This window comes from Cupressus sempervirens, unplaced genomic scaffold, assembly GCF_028749045.1.
Source record: "Cupressus sempervirens isolate cs-2001-9-10 unplaced genomic scaffold, ASM2874904v1 CseChr00s100001_01, whole genome shotgun sequence".
In the NCBI taxonomy this organism is placed as follows: Eukaryota; Viridiplantae; Streptophyta; class Pinopsida; order Cupressales; family Cupressaceae; genus Cupressus; species Cupressus sempervirens.
The window spans coordinates 6781435-6802776 of record NW_028322205.1 but is presented as its reverse complement, the minus strand read 5'-3'; positions in this window follow the sequence as shown (position 1 = coordinate 6802776).

The window sequence follows — 21342 nt, the reverse complement described above, 5'->3', positions numbered from 1 at the left end:
AGAACAATTTTCCATGATCTTATCCATAGCATTTTGGAGGATTATGTGGATGATATCTTTGTCAAATCTCATACCTTCATGGATCATCTTGCTAACCTAGAGAAAGTCTTTGATAGGTTAGCCAAATATCATCTCATGCTGAATCCCAAGAAGTGTGTCTTTGGGGTCACATATGGCAAGCTTTTAGGCTTTATAATTTCTAAATGAGGCATAGAGATCAACCCCAAGAAGGTCAAACCTTTCTTAGACATGCCTCCTCCTCAAACACTATGACAACTTTGCACTCTTCAAGAAAAACTTCAATCCGTCTGATGCTTCATCTCCCAGCTTCTAGATAAGTGTACGCCATTTGCACATTTACTGAAGAAGGATGAAAACTTCAAGTGGGATCCTTTATGTCAACATAGCTTTGATCAGCTCAAGCAGTATGTCGCCAATCCCCCTATCTTGGTTCCACCAGTTCCTAGTCATCCCTTGATTTTGTACATATCAACAACGCCTACTACTCTAGGGGCACTTCTAGTACAGCTCGATGACTACAGAAGAGAAGGAGCCATCTACTAAATTAGTAGAACCCTAGTTGGTTATGAACTCAATTACACTCCTATGGAAAAAGCTTGTTTGGCAGTTGTTTTCTTAACTCAAAAGCTTCACCACTACATGCCAAGGCATACCATCCAACTAGTCTCCAAGATCGACCCTCTCAAGTATATGCTCTCCAGAATAGAACTTACATGCCATTTGGCCAAATGGGTTATACTCCTTAGCAAATTTGACATCCAATATGTGGACAAAAAGAAAATTAAAGAGCAAGCTATAGAAGATCACCTAGCTGATGTGCCTCTAGTAGATACATACTTTGATCACAAAATTTCCAAATGAGCATATCTGTCTAATTGAAAAACAACCCCCATGGAAACTTTATTTTGATGGCTCATACACATCTCATGGATCAAGGGCAGGAATATTATTGGTCACACCTCAAGGATATTACATTCCAAAAGCCTTCAAGCTACAATTCCCTAGCACCAACAATATAGCTGAATATAGCTCTCATAGTAGGATTAGAAATAGCCGCAGAATGGAACATCACTGAGTTACAAATCTTTGGCGATTCTCAACTCATCATCAAGAAAGTCCTTAATGAATATCAAACCAAAGATTAAAAGCTATTACCCTACAAAGAGCTAGTTGATCAACTAACCCACCATTTTACAAAGCTTTAGTTTACACAAGTGCCTCGAATGCAAAAGAAAGCAACAGATGCTATGGCTACTATTGGCTCGCTCCTAGAAATTCCTCAAGTAGCTACACAGTATGAGTTTTTAGTTGAGCAACTCCTCACACCTGCCTATGCGAATGAGGATTCAAACCATGTTTGTATCTTGGTTGGTCCCCAATCCCCTTGGTACCATGAGATTCATGCTTACCTTAATGATGGTATCATATCCCCTCACCTCACACATACCTAACACCAAAACCTCATCAAAAAATCATCCCACTATGTTACCATAGCCAATACCCTATGTCGTCGGGGTTATCATGATACTCTCTCTCAATGTTTAGATAAAAATGAGGTTGCGATGGCGTTAAAAGAAGTACACTTTAGACTTTACAGTGCCCACATGAGTGGTATTTTCCTAGTGCGACAAATCATTAGAGCAGGCTACTATTGGCCTACCATTGAAGAAGACTCCTGTGACTTTGTTAGAAAGTGTCTCCCATGTCAGCAACACACAAATATTGTGCATGCTCCAGCACAGGATCTACAGCCTATTGCAACACCTTGGCCTTTCACTTATAGGGGCCTTGATCTAGTTGGAACTATCACACCTCTCTCATATAATGGACATAAATGGATAATAATAGCTACAGACTATTTCAGTAAATGGGTTGAAGCAGTCCCCCTAGTCTCAGCTACAGGAGTTTAGGTCTCCAAGTTCATCTTGTACCACATTGTTTGCTACTTCGGCATCCCATCCACCATCTTCACTGACCATGGAGGTAACTTTGAAAATTTGAATATGGAAGAATTATGCACTTCCCTCCACATCCATCAACACTTTTATAGCCCATGTTTCCCACAAGGTAATGGCTAGGTAGAGGCAACTAACAAAACCCTCCTCAAAATCCTAAAGAAAGTTGTCAATGATTTCGACCGCGATTGGCACCTACAAATAAATCCAGCCCTATGGGCCTATCGAACCTCCTTTCATATATCCATAGGAACAACTCCACACTCCCTAGTCTATGGTGCCAAAGTGGTACTACCCATAGAGGTTGAACTTCCCTCTTTGCACATATCTTTGCAAGGGAAAATATCAGATGAAGAATACATAGTAGCCAGACTCACCCAACTAGATCTCTTAGATGAGAAATAGCAATAAGCCTATGATCATCTTACAATCTATCAAACTCGTCTCAAAAAAAATCTCAACAAGAAGGTGCTTTCACAACACTTTCAGCCAGGTGACATGGTCCTCAAAGAAAACATGAAAGTCCAAGCAAATCGAGAAAAGAAAGGCAAGTTTGAACCTACATGGCTTGGTCCTTATATTGTCACTGCATCCTTTGGCTCCAGAGCCTATCAGCTATTTACACTAGAAGGATAACTCTTGAATGATCCTACTAACATCATTCATCTCAAAAAATTATATGCTTGAAGATCCTTGGTATACCTAGCTTTTGAAAAATACAAAAAAATAGTAAAGAGAAATAAGCCTCCAATGGTGAAAACTTAGCAATTCAAGCACCTTGGATAGGTACCTTGGTGAAAACCTAGTAATTCAAGCACCTTGTGTACTAAGACTAATCCATTATCTATCACTATCCTATCCCTCATCCATTCACCCACCATCCCATAAAACACCTAGTTGTTCCCTTGGTGTTCCAACCAAACATCCAAAATCTAATGAAGCTTGTAAATACCTCCTGTACAGCTTGTAAATCTTGTACCTCAGCTTGTAAATCTTGTACCCCAACTTGTAAATCTTGTATCATCCCTTGTATCATAGCTTGTATATCCAAATCTTGTCCCAAGCTTGTACCATATTCCAACTTTTGTTATATGCCAAATCTTGTATCCTAGCTTGTATCCTATCACATGCACACAAAGAATCCCATTTTCCTTAAATCTTTTCACAAACCATCAACCTATCCACCTATCAACTATTGTAGACATCCCACCCTTAACGAACATTTCCATCTCAAAAAAAAACAAAACATGAACAACCTTGTACATTCATAACATATCTTGGTCCATTATCTTGTACATCCTCTATAGCTTAGTACCATTGTATCTATCTAGCTTTCGTATCAATTCCTCCTTGATCAATATCTTGCACACATCGCACAACCCTTGGTTAGCTATTCCAATGCTGTTATCCTTCTTAGTTCAGCTTGCTAGATGCATCACTCATCTAGATCCAATAGCTTAGGTGCTCTTTGATAGATCCTTGTAGGATATAGCTTTCCTCATGTCTGATCTTGGTCCGTTAGTACCTCGTCCTACCCATCTCATTGGCAAATGGTTCTCTTTTGGATTTTTGCTTTTTTTTTGATTTGGAATCTTCCCTTTTGGGTCTTGAAGTATATTTTCCAAGAAATCTCCTTGTTTTCTCCTCAAGGTTGCCACGATTTTCCATATCATAGTATACTGCAAATGGAGCTATCTAAGCGTAAGGTCTTGATTAGGTCTTTTTTTTGTTTTTCTTTTCTGCTTGTGGGTTACCTAGTGTTAGTTCCACACTGCTTCCTCTAGGATTCATGTGTGATGTTGGGGCAATCCTTGCATATTTATTTTGATTCAGTCTATGAGTCCTCTGGATAGTTGGTGAAAAGGCCTTGATGTTCTTGGTAACCTTGGCAATTAACCAACAGTCCTATAGAAAATCTAGTGCTCAACTACATGGTGGTACTTCTCTTTGAAGTATCCCCTTGCTCAAAAAAGCTTCAATGGTTTCCCTTCATCTCCATTATCCCCCATCCACATCCAGCATCTATCTCTCCTACCCCAACTTATGCATCAGTATCTCTTTGAATCAATCTGCACTTTTAGCTTTAGGGATCCACAATCCTAGTCTTAGGGATCCACCAATCCAATCAATCCACCAAGCCTCATCTTCCAAGCTCTACAATCCTAGTCCTAGGGATCTTCAAAACCCAGCTTTTGCCAATCTGACTCTTTGAAATCCTATTGCATTAGCTTTATCATCCCATCATCGATCTTGCTATCTTGGATTCTTTTTTATAGCGCTCTGCTCCTTCATTCTGTGTGATCCTTGAGATCTTAAGCTTTCTTCCTCTTGTGCCTCTGATTCTCTCTTTATCATTCTCCCGTAGTGAGAGTTTGAGCTAACTAAACCTCTTCTCTTAAGCCACTCTTCATCCTCCCACCCACCAAGATTCTTGTACTTTTCAAGAAGCTATCGGACCTCGCTTTCTCTTCCTGCCACCTTCTTGAGGGGGCATCTTGCAGTCTATTCTCTCATCTTCTACTCTAGCCTTGGGATCTTATTTTCTTATCTTTGATTCCATGCCACTTGTGACATCACACCAAAGAGGGGCAAAATGTAGACACCTAAAATCCCTTAGAAAATAAAGTATTTAAAATTTTATTATGCCATTAAATCCATTTATGCCATTAAATCCCTTTATCTTAATTTAAAATATTTAATTAAGAAATTTCTCCCAAAAATGTTTAAACCTTATTTAAACATTATTTCCTTATTTATTAATTATTTAATTAATAAATTGACCAAAAATCTCAAAATAAATAATCTATTTATTTTTTGTCCAAAACTTGGCCAATTTCCTTAAGACCACTAACCTCTTCCAAAATTTTCTAATCCTTCTTTAATTTTGATTAAAGGCTAATCCCATCATTTCCTACCCCTAATCCTAACTCAAAATATTTAATTAAGATTAAATATTAATCCTCATGTTTATTAAAAATATTTGAATAAATATCTCCTCAACCAAAACCCTTGAAATAAATAAAACGTTATTTATTTCATAAAAAACCTTTTATCCTCATCCTAAGAAATTCTAGACTCTTCTAGAAGGTCTTCATCCTCACCCTAAGCCTATCTCTAAACCTCCATTTTAGCCTAATCCACCCCATCCACCCATACTAACTAAGCTTTGCCACTAACTCACCCACCCTCATTAAATGGCATCCACTTGCCCATCTCTACCAAGCTTAATCTAATCCTAAATTACCTCTAATCCCCCCCTAACCTTGTCACATTCCCTAGGAAAGCTTAAAACTTTCCTAAGCCAAGCAAAGTCAACAATCTCAAAAATATTCCAACCACCCAGCCATGAATGCTCTTACAAGGCCATAAAGACTCTTACAAACCCATTCATTTCTCTTACAAGCCTTTTATGAGGGTCTTTAAAGCCTTGAGCCTCCTTTGTTGACTCATCCTTGCCCTTTCCTCCATCCACTCACCTTGTGACATGTGTCACTCCCTGATTGGTTGTAAGGAAGCATAATCCATGTGCTCTTCTCTCATGCAATCTGAGCCCTCTATGAGCTTTTCCCCATTCTTGTAGCTTAGCCCTCAAACCCTCAAGCCCTTAGCCTATAAATTGGATCCCCTCCCAAGCCATTTCATCACAATCCTTGAGCTAAAGTTATAATGCTAGTTTGAGAAACAAAGCCCTTAACCATTACCTTATTATGCCAAATTGAGAGCTCACAAAGCTACCAATTTGCCATTACCCATCCCCACCATTTAAGCAAATTTGAGCACCAATCTTGAGCATACATCCCTAAAGCACAAACCTTAATTAGACATAGCAAATAAATAAAGAGCCATTCCTATTGGGAGAGTCTTTCAATGGCTCATATTCCCAATTAGGGGTTCCTCTTTAGTCTCTCTTATATGTTATATTAGTTTTGTTAGTTAATGCTTTGTCTCTTTAAATAGATTAGTGTTTCTTGCTAACATATTAGTGTATACAAGGCTTTCCCAAGAAACCATACACTCTAATTATTGTAGAAACATTTTATGGGATTATATCCCCCTAGTGATGACTAACTAAAAGCCCTTTTCCATGGTCCTTAGGTCTAACCAACTCTAATAGTGATTGTGGAATCCTAGGGCTATCTCCTCTTAAAAGAAATCTTAGCTTGGATGCAAAATATCTATTAAATCTCACAAAATTGGCATCTCTAGCCTCTGAAGGCATGCCAACACTCCATAACTAGACTAGACTCTTTTTTCCATCCTTTGTTACTTCTAAATCCACACCCTTAGAGAAGTAGGTGACTCCCTTAAAAATAAATACATGCATGAGCAATGAGTACCAACAAAAGGGTTTGTTTACTTTTTCTTATGATATCCCTACCAAATAATGGTGAATTTTTTGTGCAAGGAAAGTGGCAAAATCAAGAATAGTGCTCATCCTAAATTGTAGAGTCTAAGCCATGATAAAAACAATTGAACTTGGAATTTTTTTTGCTTCATCCATCCCAAAAATTTTGTAGAGAGAAAAATATAGTGCTTGAGCCCTAATATTGAAATGTCTCCTCATTAATGGCTCTGTGGTGTTGCCAATAATCAAAGATAATGTACCAAACTTGGCAAAATGTTGTTGCAATGGCCTTGTCCTTAAGTATATCCTCTATGCATTGTACTTTTCTTGAAAGTCATCCATATCAATGATTTCATGCAAAGCATGGTTAGGGTCGAGATTAAAAATCTCTCTAATCAGTTTAGGAGAAACCCTAAAAAGATTTACTCCAACATGGTTCTTGACCCACCCAATAATAAGATCATACTTCTTAGCTAAATTAGTAAATAGATCGCTATCAAATAAAACTATTGGGGCTATTAATTTCCCAATGTCAAATTCCCAGATATTTCTCATAGGGGTATTTAGTTTTCATTCTAAAAACCATTTCTTAAACAACTCTAATCCTCCCATAGAAACTTGGGCATCTCTTGCCAAATTAGCCCTATCATAAAAACCCTCTGCTACAACTATCCTAGGGTTCTTTAGGATGAGCTCTCTCCCCTTATTTATCTAATTTATAGAAAATGGGAATTGTTCAAGAAAATCATCATACACAGATCTCTTAAGATAATCAATCTATCCTATGAATTCTTTTTGTGGAGGCATCTTTGAAAAACCCTAAGATTTATGTAACACCAGATTCTTGAATTTTAGAAGTTATAGAGCACTTACCCACAAAATCACATTTCTTCTCTATAGAATCTTTGTTGTAATTTGATTGAATTTCTTTGTAAAATTCTATTCCCTAGCTCCAAAAGTTCTCTATGCTCTAATAACCTTTTGCAATTTTGTGGTTCAATAATGGTGAGATTGTGAACTATATCCAAGCATTAAAATCACACGAATGAACTCTAAACCATATTAACTTCTAGTAGCCTTTATTTCCAAATTGCAATTAGATTTGAATCTTATCCATAAATTTCATCATATTAGATGGCCTTAATTCAAAAAGGAAAAAGCTTTATGACTTAATAAAAATATGGTTGCGTGTTGATTAGGTGCTTCCCTACATTACTTAAGTTTCTTGCATTTTGAAAATGTGAGCAAGCACCAACCATTGATCCTTCTCTAGATCAATGATCAAGAGAAATAAAACATCTCTAAGGTAGAAAGTACAAGGTGTGACACAACTGGTACAATAAATCTTCCAACCCAGCAAACATTAACCCACTTTGGTAGCAGCTGACCCCACTGTTCCATGGATCACAATGGTGCTTTCCTGTATTATTTAACTAGTGAACATTTTCCTTATGTGGGCAAGTGCCAGCTATCAATCTTTGTAAGATCAATGGTGGCACAACTTAAAACCCTTTTACAGTATGAGATGGAGGTGCTGACATCACCATAGACATGTGTTCACATGGTGCTTACCTACTTTGCTTAAACTTCTTGTAGGTTCTTAATCTGGGGATGTGCCATTTGTCAATCTGACCAAGGTCAATGGGGGGTTCAAATATTTGTCTCTTATGGTCACACTATCCAGTTTGACCAATATAATAATATCTTTTAGACATCGTGGTCTGACAAGTTTGACTACCATATTAATTTTTAGAGTTTTTTCACCCATGAGATCATCACTCCCAACTTGGCATACACGTCATATTTGACCAATGCATGCACTTGAATCCTTATAGTCTTACAACATGGCATGACTCAATAATCTTGCCAGAACTTGGCCCCAATATGCCATGCAACACAAAGGTGCATGCCCACATCTTTTATCTCTCAAGTAGTTTTTAATGCAAGCAAGTACTATCCATTCATCTTCAAAAGATCTATGGTTGTAAAGCTTCTAAGCTCTTTGATAGACAAAACCTTTTACTAACCCAACTGGGATTACACATTAGCATCTCTTTACAAACTAGCATAATGAAGAACATATCCTTCATCCTTGGTCCCACTTTGCTACATGTGCTTGCCCGCATTATTTATCTATCAAGCAACTTCATAAAGTGGGTAAGCACTGACCATGGATCTCACACAGATCAAAGATCATTAAATTGTGCACTTTTTATAACATCAAGTCAACTAAACTAACCAATGAGATACTTCCATTTAGTCCAACTCACTTAACAACTACCACAAAAAATGCATCATTGTTACACTCTGAAAAGGTGGGCCCATGATGCCACGTGTAGCAAAGGTGCATGCCTGCATTGCTTGTGATTCTTTCATTTTCTTAATGTGGGCAAGCGCTATCTATTGATTAAGACAAGATCAATGATGCATCAAAGCTTGTTGCACACTGAGGTTTTAATATTAGCCAGGGCTACATGTCATCAAGGTGCATGCTCACTTTATTCAAAGACATAGCATTTCAACATTTCAGGGATGTGCCATCCATGGATCTAACAAAGATCAATGGTTGAACAAAAGGTGTTGCAGTTAACAATTTTCAATAAAATATTCGCGAAAACTATGAACAAAACAAGGTTTAATAAAGGTTTATCAAAATTTAAAAGAAGTCATCCTCACATAAGCTAGACCTTAGGATAAATGTTAACTACCTAAAAAAATTGGAAAAGGACTCTCAATTTTTTTTAAAAGCTAGGGTAAAACAAGAAAAGGCATCAGGGTTTTTACCTAATTTCAAAATTTTCAAGGCACATATTTAGGTGAATGCACAAAAAAAAATGGTGGAAAGCTAGGCCAACACATACTAGGAAGTTAGCAATCCTATATACAAGAGCTTCATGCTTGAATCTATGGAGTTATGGTTTAGGTGGATGGGGATGTATTTGAGACGTATTAGGTAACCTTTTCCTAAGTACACATAGAATTCATAGTTATCATCTTGGAGTTAGAGCCATTTTAGTGACTACTAGTTGTGTGTTCCTCATTTACTGACAAACTTTGGAGATTCTATTCATGAGCTTTGATATATTTGATTTGCATGTGTGCTCTTGAATTTTCATACTTGGTTGTCATGTGGATCTATGTGTAAGTGTGTGTACTCTTTTGTTGTCATATGAGTTAGTTATGCTTTGTAAACTTGTGGCTTGTCCTAGGTCTATAATTTATGTATTTAATGTCTATTGTAAGTTGACTTATGGCCTGATCGGTATATTTAATTAATGTAACTTGCTAGGCTAGCCTATGGCTTGGTTTAGTATAAGTAGAGTGTCTTGTGGATTCTAGAGTGATTATTCATCTAGCATAGAGGAAGTTGACTAGAGAGATGTAGATGAGAAGAGTGAAGATAAGAAGAACTAGTAGTTTTGGTTAGGAAAAAAAAAGGTTGCTTCGTGGCTTGCAAGTGCAATTTTAGATCTTCTTGGGGTTTCTACAAGAGTGTGGAGCTAGCTTAGCTAGGACTTGGATCTTGCAAGATGTTATAGAGTAGTTGATATATTTTTTATGTGTTTGGCGATAACCCAGAAGGCCTTATAGTTTGGCATGTTAGATGTAAATATTCTGATTATATTATGAGAATTGGCATTATTTTGGATCTAAATCTCTCTATTATTTTTATTCTTCCATTATGTGGTTAATTTTTGGGTACTATAACATCTCCTTTAGGGATTCCCTCACCTTGCACTACATCAAGTGGTATTAGAGCGAAGGTTGGATATGGTTGATTCATTGCTTTGGGTTTACAAAGATGTTGGAAGATGCCTCTAAGAAGATTGGAACCTTGGGTGATTTATGATTAATGTGATGCTATGGAGACTAGGATTTCATAGAAGGTTAGATCAGATTTAAAATCTAAGCTAGAGATAATGAAGAATGAGGTCATGAGAGCTATTATTGGTGTACCTAGCATGTGCATACTAAAGATGGTTATGAGGAATCTCCTCAAGACTTTGAATTTGTTGGATCTAGTGGTGAAGATAGAATTGATTGCATGGAGGGACTGATGAAAGATATGGCTAGTCATTTGGGTAGATCTTGATCTCAATTGAAGCTAAAGCACAAGATGGATGTTCTAATTTTTTAGGTACATTAAATACTGAAGACTTGATTGATTGGATTGGTGAATTGGAAAACTACTTTGAGTTAGAGGATATTGCCAATCCACTTAAAGTTAGGTTGGCATAAAATAAGCTGAAAGGACATTCTACTTTATCATGGAATGAATTGCAAATCAATAAAGAAGAAGAAGGCAAAATTTTCACTAAATGGGGATTGATGGTGCCTAAATTGAAGGCTAAGTTCATTCATGCTGATTATGAACTTGATTTCTTTAAGAGGTTGCAAATTTGAAGAAAAATGTTTTTTCTATGAAGGATTATATTGAGGAGTTCTACAAGTTGATTACTCAGTTTGGACATAGATTATCGTCTAAGGAAACAATATCTAGATATATTAATGGCTTGAGATTCAATATTTAGGATGAGATTGGTATATTGAATATTGCTTTGGTTGAGGATTCTTATCAGTATGCTTTGGGGGAAAAAGAGAAGTTAAAGAGAAGAAATTTTGAGAAGAATAAATAGATTATTGAAGATGAATTGAAACTTATTGAATAGAGGAAGAGAGAAGACAAAGGTTCATTTAAAGGTACTTTCTATAGATGTGGTGAGGGACATAGATATTTTGAATTTCCTCAGGTTGGTGATAGAAGAATTGTAGTGATGCTAGAGGTTGAAGACTTGATAAATGAACTTGAGTAAGATGGGAAAACCTTTCTAATTCAAAGACTGTTTCTTGCAAAGAGGGCACTGGAACCTTCTCAAAGGAGGAATTTTTTCAGAGCTAATTATAAGTCTAGGGGTAAGATCTACAATGTGGTTGTGGATGGTGGTAGTGCTAACAACCTTATTGCTGAAGAGATGGTTCATAAACTTGGTTTGAAGAGAGTGAGACATCCTTGTCCTTATAGGATTGGTTGGTTAGAAGATGAACATTATTTCAAAGTGAAGGAGCAATATCTTGTTAATTTTTAGATTGGAAAATAAGTTGATTAAGTGTTGTGTGATATTGTAGGCATGAGTTCTTGCCACATATTACTTGGTAGACCTTGGCTATATTATAGTCAGGTTTGAATGATTGAGTAAAAAAATGCATCTATTTTTGAGAAGGGTTGTAGGAAGCATTCCCTCATTCCTTTGTAGGATGCAAAACTTGGCAAGAGGAACTTGATTTTTGGTCGCTGATTTGAATTGAGGGATTCTTAAAGGGTTAGAGATCAACATGGAAAGAAGATCTATTGCACACTAAGGATAGTTGCAAGAAAAAATTATAGAAGTGGAACAAAGGAAAAAGTTTACAAGTTGGTGTGATGGAGGACATGTATGTGAAGAACTAGTTTGGGGTTTATGTATTGAACCCTTAAATATTTTCTTCCAGTTGTTAAGAACATCTTTTCTTTGTACATTGGGTGTCTAATGTAGGAGCATCCATAAAAGTCAACAATCCTATATGAAACAACTATTTGCTCAAATCTATAGGGTTATGATGTGCATGGTTGGGGATGTGTTCAAGACATATTGGGAAACCTTTTCCTAAGTGTGCATAGAGTTTAGAGTTACCATCTTGGAGTTAGAACCATTTTAGTGACTACTAGTTGTGTGTTCCTAATTTATTAGTAGACTTTGGAGACTATATTTGTGAGCTTCAATCCATGGGAGTTTGTGTGTGCACTCTTGGATGTGGATATTTGGTTAGCATGTGGACCCATGTCTAAGTGTGCATACCGTTTTGTTGTAATATGAGTTATTTATGCTCTGTGAACTTGGGAATTTTCCTAAGTATTTAATTTATGTATGCATTTAATGTATGTTGAAAGATAATTTGTGGCTTGATGGGTATATTTAATGTGGGTTTATTTAAGTAATGTAACCTTCTAGGCTGACATGTGCCTTGGTTTAGTATAATTAGAGGGACTTGTCATGTCTACAATCATTATTCATCTAGCATGAATGAAGTCAACTAAAGAGGAGTAACTAAGAAGAGCAAGGTTGAGCATAACTAGTAGCTATAGCTTTGAAAATAAGAAGGTTGCTTGGTGGCTTGTGAGAAAAATTTTAGATTCTTCTTGGGGTTTCTACTGGAGTGTGGAGCTAGACTAGCTAGAGTTTGGATCTTGCAAGATCTTGCAGAGTAGTTGTTGTAGCTTCTTATGTATTTGGCCATAACCTAGAAGACCTTACAACCCAATATCTTGGATATAAATCTTATGATTATATTATTAGAATTTGCATTATTTTGGATCTAAATCCTTGTGTTATTATTATTAATCTATGTGATTAATTTTTGGGTGGTACGACATCTTCTCTGGGGATTCTCCTACCTTGCACTGAGTTAAGTGGTATTCGAGATAATGTTGGATCTGGTTGATTCATTGCTTTGGGTTTGTGAAGATATTCGAAGATGTCTCTAAGAATATTATACCCAAGGGAGATTGATGATCTCTATGATTTTGTGGAGACTAGGATTTCAGAGAAGGTTAGATAAGATTTCAAATTGGAGCTAGAGATGATGAAGAATGAGATCATTAGAGATATTATTGGTGTACCTCGATATGTGGGTACTATAGATATTTTTCAGTAATCTCCTGAATACTTAAAAGTTTTTGGATCTAGTGGTGAAGACAAAATTCATTACATGGAGATATTGGTTGGTTGGCTAGGTTTAGATTTCAGTTAAAGCTATATCATAAGATAGATGTTTCTAATTTCTCAAGTGCATTGAATCTTAAAGACTTGATTGATTTGATTAGTGAATTGGAAGAATAATTTGAGTTAGAGGATATTGGTGATAAGATCAGAGTGAGGTTGACACAAACTAAGTTGAAAGGACATGCTACTTTATAGTGGAAAGAATTGGAGAGAGATAGAGAAGAAGAATGTGAAATGGAGATCACTAGATGGAGATTGGTGGTGACTAAATTAAAAGATAAGTTCATTCCTATTGATTATGAACTTGAGTTATTTAAGAGGTTGCATAATCTAAAGAAGAAGGATTTCTCTATGAAGGATTATACTAAGGAGTTCTACAAGCTCACTATTAGGTTTGGAAATAGAGAAATGTCTAATGAAAAAGGTGGCTAGATATACTAATGTCTTGAGATCAAGTATTTAAGATGAGATTGGTATATCACTATTTCTTTAGTTGAGGATGCTTATCGATTTTCTTTGAGGGAAGAAGAGAAGATGAAGAGAATACATCAAAATAATTCTCGAGAGAGAGAGAAGAAGAATAAACAAATTGTTGACAATGAACCAAAACCTATTGAACAGAGGAAGAGAGTAGCTAGAAGTGCATTTAAAGGTACTTTTTATAGAAGGACATATATATTTTGAATTTTCTAAGGCTAGAAATAGAAGAACTATTGTGGTGTAAGAGGTTGAAGATTTGGTGAATGAACCTGAGTGAGATGGGGATAACTCTCTGATTTGGAGAGTCTTTCTTTGAAAGGGGGCACTAGAACCTGTATACACTAATATGTTAGCAAGAAACACTAATCTATTTAAGAACCAACACATTAACCAACAAAATCAATATAAACTTTAGATGAGACAAAGTGAGGTCCTCAAATGAGAACATGAGCCATGGATAGGCTCTCCCAATGAGGATGCTCACTTGATTTGGAGACGTGTCCTTTGATATGGATTTGGGATGTATGCTCAAGCTTCAAAGTTACTTCAATGGTGGAGATGGATAATGGAAAATTGGTAGCCTTGTGAGCTCTCAATTTGGCATTATGAGGGTATGGTTGATGGCTTTGTTTCTCAAACTAGCATGATAACTTTACTAAAATGGGTTGTGTTAAAATGGCCTGGGAGGGGATCCAATTTATAGGTGAAGGGTTTGAGGGATGGAGAGGTAAGATGCAAGGATGGCAAGATTTTGAGGGAGGGCTAGGATGCACTTAAAGGGGAGCACATAGATTGTGCTTTTTTTAGCACCAAAAGGGAAGTGACACTTGTCACAAGGAGGATGAGTGTGAGAGGATAGGAAATGGGTTGGTCAAAGGCTTGATGAGGGTGGGTGAGTATGTAAGATTCATGAGTGAGGATGTAAGAGCCTTTTATGGCTTTGTAAGAGCATTCATGGCTTGGTGGTTGGGATATTTTGAGGGGAGACTTTAGCTTGGTTTAGGAATGTCTTAAGCTCATTTAGGATTGTCCAAATGATTAGGGGATGGGTTAGGCTTGGGTTAGGATTAGATTAGGGATGTTAGAGATGGGCAAGTGGATGGCATTCATGAGGGTGGGTGAGTTAGTGGCTAAGATTAGTTAGCATGGGTGGATGGGGTGGATTAGGCTAAATGGGGGTTTTAGGATAGTTTATGGGCTATTATATTTGAGGGTTTTATTTATTAAAGCGATTTTAATAAATTTGGGATTTTGAATTAGATAGGAGAATAGGATTTAATTGATAAATGATGGGTTATTTGATTTATCAATTAGGAATATAGATGATTAATTAAATTACTCAGCTAGGGGATGGCTAAGGATTAATTAAATAGGGATTTAATTAATGATACCTTTAGAGATAGCTAAATAGGATTACTGAAGTAGTGTAATCAGATTTAGGTGTCTACAAAACCTTGGCAAAGTAGGAATTCCTTTAGAAATCATTGTAATTCTAGAGGTAAGATCTGCAATGTGGTCGTGGATAGTGGTAGTACTAATAACCTTGTTTGTGAAGAGGTGGTTCATACACTTGGTTTGAAGAGAGTGAGACATCCTTATCCTTATAGGATTGGTTGGTTAAAAGATGAACATGCTTTGGAGGTAAAGGAGAATTAACTTTTTAATTTTAAGATTGGATAATATGTTGAACAAGTTGTATGTGATATTGTGGACATGTGATGCAAGAGTATCCAAGGGAAGTTAGCAATTTTGTATGCAAGGGCTTGGTGCTCAAGTTTCTAGAGTTATAATTTTTGTATTAGGAGATATATTCAAGGCACATTGGATAACCTTTCCTTAAGTGTGTGTGATGTTTGGAGACATCATCTTGGAGTTAGATCCATTTTTAGTGGGTGTTGGTAATGCGTTCTTATTTACTAGTGGAGATTTGGAGATCGTATTTGTGAGCTTTGATCTAAGGGAGTTGGTGTGTGAACTCTTGGATTCTAATAGTTGGTTGGCACATGGATCTATGTATAAGTGCATATATTCTTATGTGGTCTTACGAGTTAGTTATGCATTGTGTACTTGGGGCTTGTCCTAAGTATTTAATTTGTGTTATCTATTTAAAAAATTTCTAGCCAAGCTGACTTGTAGCTTGAGGGTGTATTCAATGTGAGTGTTTATTTAATTTCTATTATGCTAGGCTAACTTGTGGCTTATTTTAGTATAAGTAGAGGGTCTTGTTGAGTCTAGTATCATACTCATTTAACATGTAGAAGGATTAGTTGGGAGGAACAAAGTGTAGCAGAGCTAGTAGCTAAGTGTGGGATTGGGAAATAATAAGGTTACTTGGTGGATTGCAAGCTTGAGTTTAGATTCTTTTTTGAGTTTTTTACCATGTTGCATATTTGAGCTAGCTAGTGGTTTGGATCTTGTGAGATCATGTTGAACTTTTATTATAATGATTTATTTGGCCATAACTTAAAAGGCCTTATAGTTAGTCATTTTGGATGAAAATATTATTATGAGAATTAACACTATGTGGATCTAAATATCTATGTTATTACAATATTTCATTGTGTGGTTGGTTGTAGGGGGCTAGGATATCTCCTTTGAAAATTCTCCTATATTGCACTACATTAAGTGGCTCAGAGCGAAGGTTGGATTTCGTTGATTTCTTTCAGAGGGTTTTCAAATATCTTGGAGGATACCTCCAAGAGAATTTGACCCCAAGATGATTGAAGATCTTTGTGATGTTGTGAAAGTGAGGATCTCAGAGAAAATTAAAGCATAATTCAGATCTAAGATGGTGTTGATGAAGAGTGATATAATTTTTGAGATCATAAGTGCTATAGGTAGTGTACCTTGGCATATGGGTACCAGAAATGGTTATGAGGAAGCTATTGAATATTTTAAGGCTTCTGGATTGAGTGGTGATAGTAGAACTAATTAAGTTGAAAGACCTATGGGAAATAGGGCTAGGTAGTTTGATATATGTGGACCTTAGTTGAAGCTGAAGTACAAGATGGAGGTTTCTATTTTTTCAAGTAACTCAAACCCTAAAGGCCTGATCAGGGTTCACTTTAGTGGTGAATATTCAACATTTGGCAAATTTTTCCCATCAACCAACATTGATTTGGTGAATATTTTATGCATGTGTGGTTTGACACATCACCCCAAGTTTATCAAATATAAGTCAAATCCCCAAGTCCATCACTAGAGGATTTATGCCATTAGATCTCCTTTTGAAACAAATTAGCCAATCAAAATGTTTTTTGCACACAACAAATCAAATGCATTTTCCTATGATTTCTATAGCAAAAGTTTTTGGACAATCTCAATTTTCCCTTGTTTTTATTTTTTTTAACGAGAGGCATGATATTCTCCTTGTAAATATGTAGATGTGTGTCATACACTAATTTAATTTCTCCAACTATATTATGCATGGTCATATAATGGACAAACCATATTTGCCTTGGAAATTCCAAAATACATTTTTTTCTTATGCGTGCTTCGCCAAATATTTTGTATCCACTATAATATTCCCATAAAATTTTCCAAAAAAGAGTGGTATAAATATATTCATAGATCAGTAGGTTGTCTCAATTCCAATGAATAGTGAAGTCTCAATTTCTTATACTGCCAAGATCGTTATCAAGTGAATTGTGAGTGTGACAACTACATTTTAGCCAAAGGTGAGTAACTAAAACCACTATCTATATGTTCTCTATAATTTTAGTTTGTTCAGATTATTAAGTAGATAAAAATTAGATTTTTAGTGGTTAGTTATCAACTAAAACTAGTGACTAGTACCACCAAGTTATGTAGTAACTAGGGAGACCTAGGATATCTATATTTTATAGTGTAGCTCATACAACCAATGAATATTATTTAGATAAATATATGTAATAGACTATAGTTGACTATCACCTTTTAAACAACTTGAAATTTATGACAGCCTATATTTATTGGGAGATGTTGAACATGAACAAAGGTAAGAGTCTATGATAACCCCGCTAAAATAATATTTAATAATTATTAAGATACAAAAGATAAATAATATATATGAATAATATAATAATACTAATATAAAAATATAAATTATTATAGATCATAATAATATAAATGCTACTATATAATTATATATAGTAATTAGATATTAAATAATATACTATTGAATATAAATTATAAATAGATATAGATCTCTCTCTCTCTCTCTCTCTATATATATATATATATATATGTATATATATATATATATATATATATATATATATATATAATGATATAAATAAATAATATTTATATTATTAGTACTATTAATAATAATGATATCACTATACATATAATATATGTTATGTATAATTGAAATTATATAGTATAATCTATATGCTAATATATTATATGTTAATATAATTATATTATTAAAAGACACAACTATTACCATTGAAATATATAAAGGGATGATCAAGAAGGAAAAAATAGGAGAGATGTGCATAGTTATGATTTTAAAATCTAGTGGCCCTAAAATGGGTCATTACAAATGGTATCAAAGCATTGAACTTGCCATCTTGTGGCATTCAGAACTAGCAAGTTTGATAATGTTTCATCAATCAAAATATTTGTAAAAATTGAGAGGTCAATAGTCAAAGGGATGCTCTAAGGCATTATGATGCAAAAGTCAATGAGTTTGTTTGTGTATTGAGAACTGTGATTCTTAGTGACCAACTACAAAAAAAAGTAGACCTCAATAATTGAGTCAATAGCTTGTTTCAGAGAGTTCTCAAACAATTCCATCCTTTGTCATAAATTCACCCATTTATGTAGTATTCTAGCAAGATTAGTGTTACTCAGTTGTTGTGCAAATTGATCCCACTCTCTTGAGAAACACTAGAAGCTCTAAAAGAATCATTTGGAGTCTTCAACCACATAGAAGCACCATTGGAAGGATCTTTGTAAAACCATTGACATCTACATGGACAATTTCATTGTAGCACTCACTACTAAAGGAATTCCTCACATTGCTAAAATTACCATGATTAAAAGAGCCTCTATATTGGCCTCCTCCTAGATTCTTGGAGGCCTTTGGATACAAAGGATGAGCTTCCATGGGAACAAGAATCTCCTATTTACCTTTCTTAATGCTTCTTCTCATGCTAATATAGGGAAATGCACACTTTTTATAACTTGAATAACACAAGTTAGAGCATGCCTTTAGATTTTCAACTAAACAATCAACAAGATTGATCCAGGCATCATCAAAAATATTGAAATCTCTATGAGAAAGGCTTCCTCAAGAAGAAAAACAACAAAATAATGACAAGTAGCTCTACATTCTATAGTTTTCTCAAAAAAACTCACTAGAGTCTTTGAAATTATGAACTAATCAAAATTGTTAGCGATCATCACCTCACCTTCATTTTATATTTCTCCATGGCTGACATATCAATGTATGATTGGTTAGAAAAGTTCAAACCATGTGCCATCGCAAGCTTTTAAATATTTTCCATGTTTTAAATTTCAAATCACATTCTCTTTTCTTGAAGTTCAAAAATAACTTACAATTAGAATTATCAAATTATAAGAAAGAAAGGAACTATAAATATCACTATAAGCCACAAAATCACAAATTTTAAAGAATAACATAATTGAGAATCAAAGTAGAAAGTTAGTAATGAAAAGTATCACTACAAACCACAAACAATTGGCAAGACTATAAGATTTACTAAAAATTCTACAGACAAAAACAAAGAATATAAGCAAAATAATTGACTAGACTACAAATTTTACTAAATATTCATCATAAATAGGTATATAATCTATATAAAACAATAAACAAGACACAAAATTTTACTAAAAATTCTTCATTCAAACACAGAAAATCTATTAGTTTTAAGAATTCACCAAATCAATAGAACAAAAAGTTAAACTCTCATGCCTGAAGTGGTGCAAGAAATGCTTCATTGTAGAACATAAAGGGGATTTACCAAAGATAGCGAAAGCAAAAAAAAAAATTGAAAAAAATGAAATCCATAAAACTCAATTTATTAATCACATAAAAAAAAAGAAAAACAACACTTGAATCTTAATCCTCTATCATTTCATGACTACAAATTACCTCAAGGAATGTCATAACCATTAGGATTAGGAAATCAGCTGCAATCCATTGGTGGCATGCCTAAAATAAAATTTCCTAGTCATTCAGTACACTACAAAAATATAGCAGGTTAAAGTACCTTCTTCAAAGGAAGTGTTAGATTACACTTAGTGCCCATGAGCCCGAATCAACACATCTTAAACCATATATTATTTTCTTGGTTAGAGCTTAAGGAATAATAAGCATATTGTGACTATTAGGTGGTAATTTCCAAGGTATGTAATCTTAACCTTTGTCATATATGGGATTATTTCTCTTTCCACCATGTGATAGTGAAATATATTTTATTATTCTATAAATTCTAACATTGGTTTTGTAAATATTATTGTCCTCGCTAGTAGGGACATTACAGTAAAGGTTATAAGTTGCAACCTTAAGAAAAAGTTTGGAAATTCAACAAGTGATATTATTCAAAATCCTTGTGATTAAACTCATGATGCATAGGGAGTGTGCACAGGGTGAGGAGTAAATAATTCATGTTGGGGAATAGCAATCCCAATATGGACTAAGGTTTGAGGGAACCCCAAGCTAAGCATTGTTGATCTTAGATTGGTTTTGACAATTGAGTGTCAATACATTTAAGAAATTTCTAAGTTGATGCTGAGTATAATATAGATGCCAAGCTATAGTATTTGCCGAGCCATAAATTCAATAGGTGTCAAGTTATTCAATTGCTGAGCAAGTTTCAAGTACCAAGTGACAATTGATGCCGAGTCAATATAGGTGCTAAGAAAGATAGAGTTACTATAGTTGTTGAGCAAGATAGAGTTACTATAGGTGCCAAGAAAGATAGAGTTACTATAGGATCTGAGCAAGATAAAATTCCTATAGGAGGCAAGCAAGATAGAATTCCTATATGTGCCAAGCATTAGCAATTAGTAAGTGCCAAATAACATAGAATCATCATAAGAGTTTGTGCCTTCAGAAACTTAGATGTAAACCATTTTTGAGCTGACTCAAGATGAATCTAGAAGGATCTAAAAGATAAGATCAAATCTATTACATTCCCTATGCAATTAGCATGCAACTAATCCAAAAAAAAATGGAAAGAGCATGAAACCAATCAGAAAAATAGAAAGAATTGAGCGGGAAAGATGGATGAATCTCAATTGTAGATTCATACCTAACCCTAAGTCTCAAAACCTTTATAAGGAGGATTAAACCCCATAATTCATTGTCATGTGGAAATGCATGAGTGAATGCTAGCAAAGCTTTAAAAGGGGTGAGAGGACTTAGAGGAAGAACAATATTACATAATCAAGTTGGTCAGAATAGGGTATCAACACTTCAAATAGAGTAAAATTAGATCAAGAAAGATCAAATTAGTTTGGATAGAACAAGGATCTTGAATCAGCAATTGAAGATTGTAAGTTATCCAATCAAGACATTCTACTATACCTTCTAACCATTATATTAGGAGAATGTAAATCCTATGATGATAGGTTGGTTTAATAGCCATATTATAAATCCTTGATAGGGTGTTAAATCCTTTAACGGAGTGACATTTCAAGAGAGTGTTTGTAAACCCTTTAGACAAGTCACTTTTAACAGGGTGTAAAGCCTTTACTAAGGCAGGCCTTTCATAGGGCATACCATTGATGATGGTCAATTTTTTTAACCTTAACTAGTTACATATTGCTA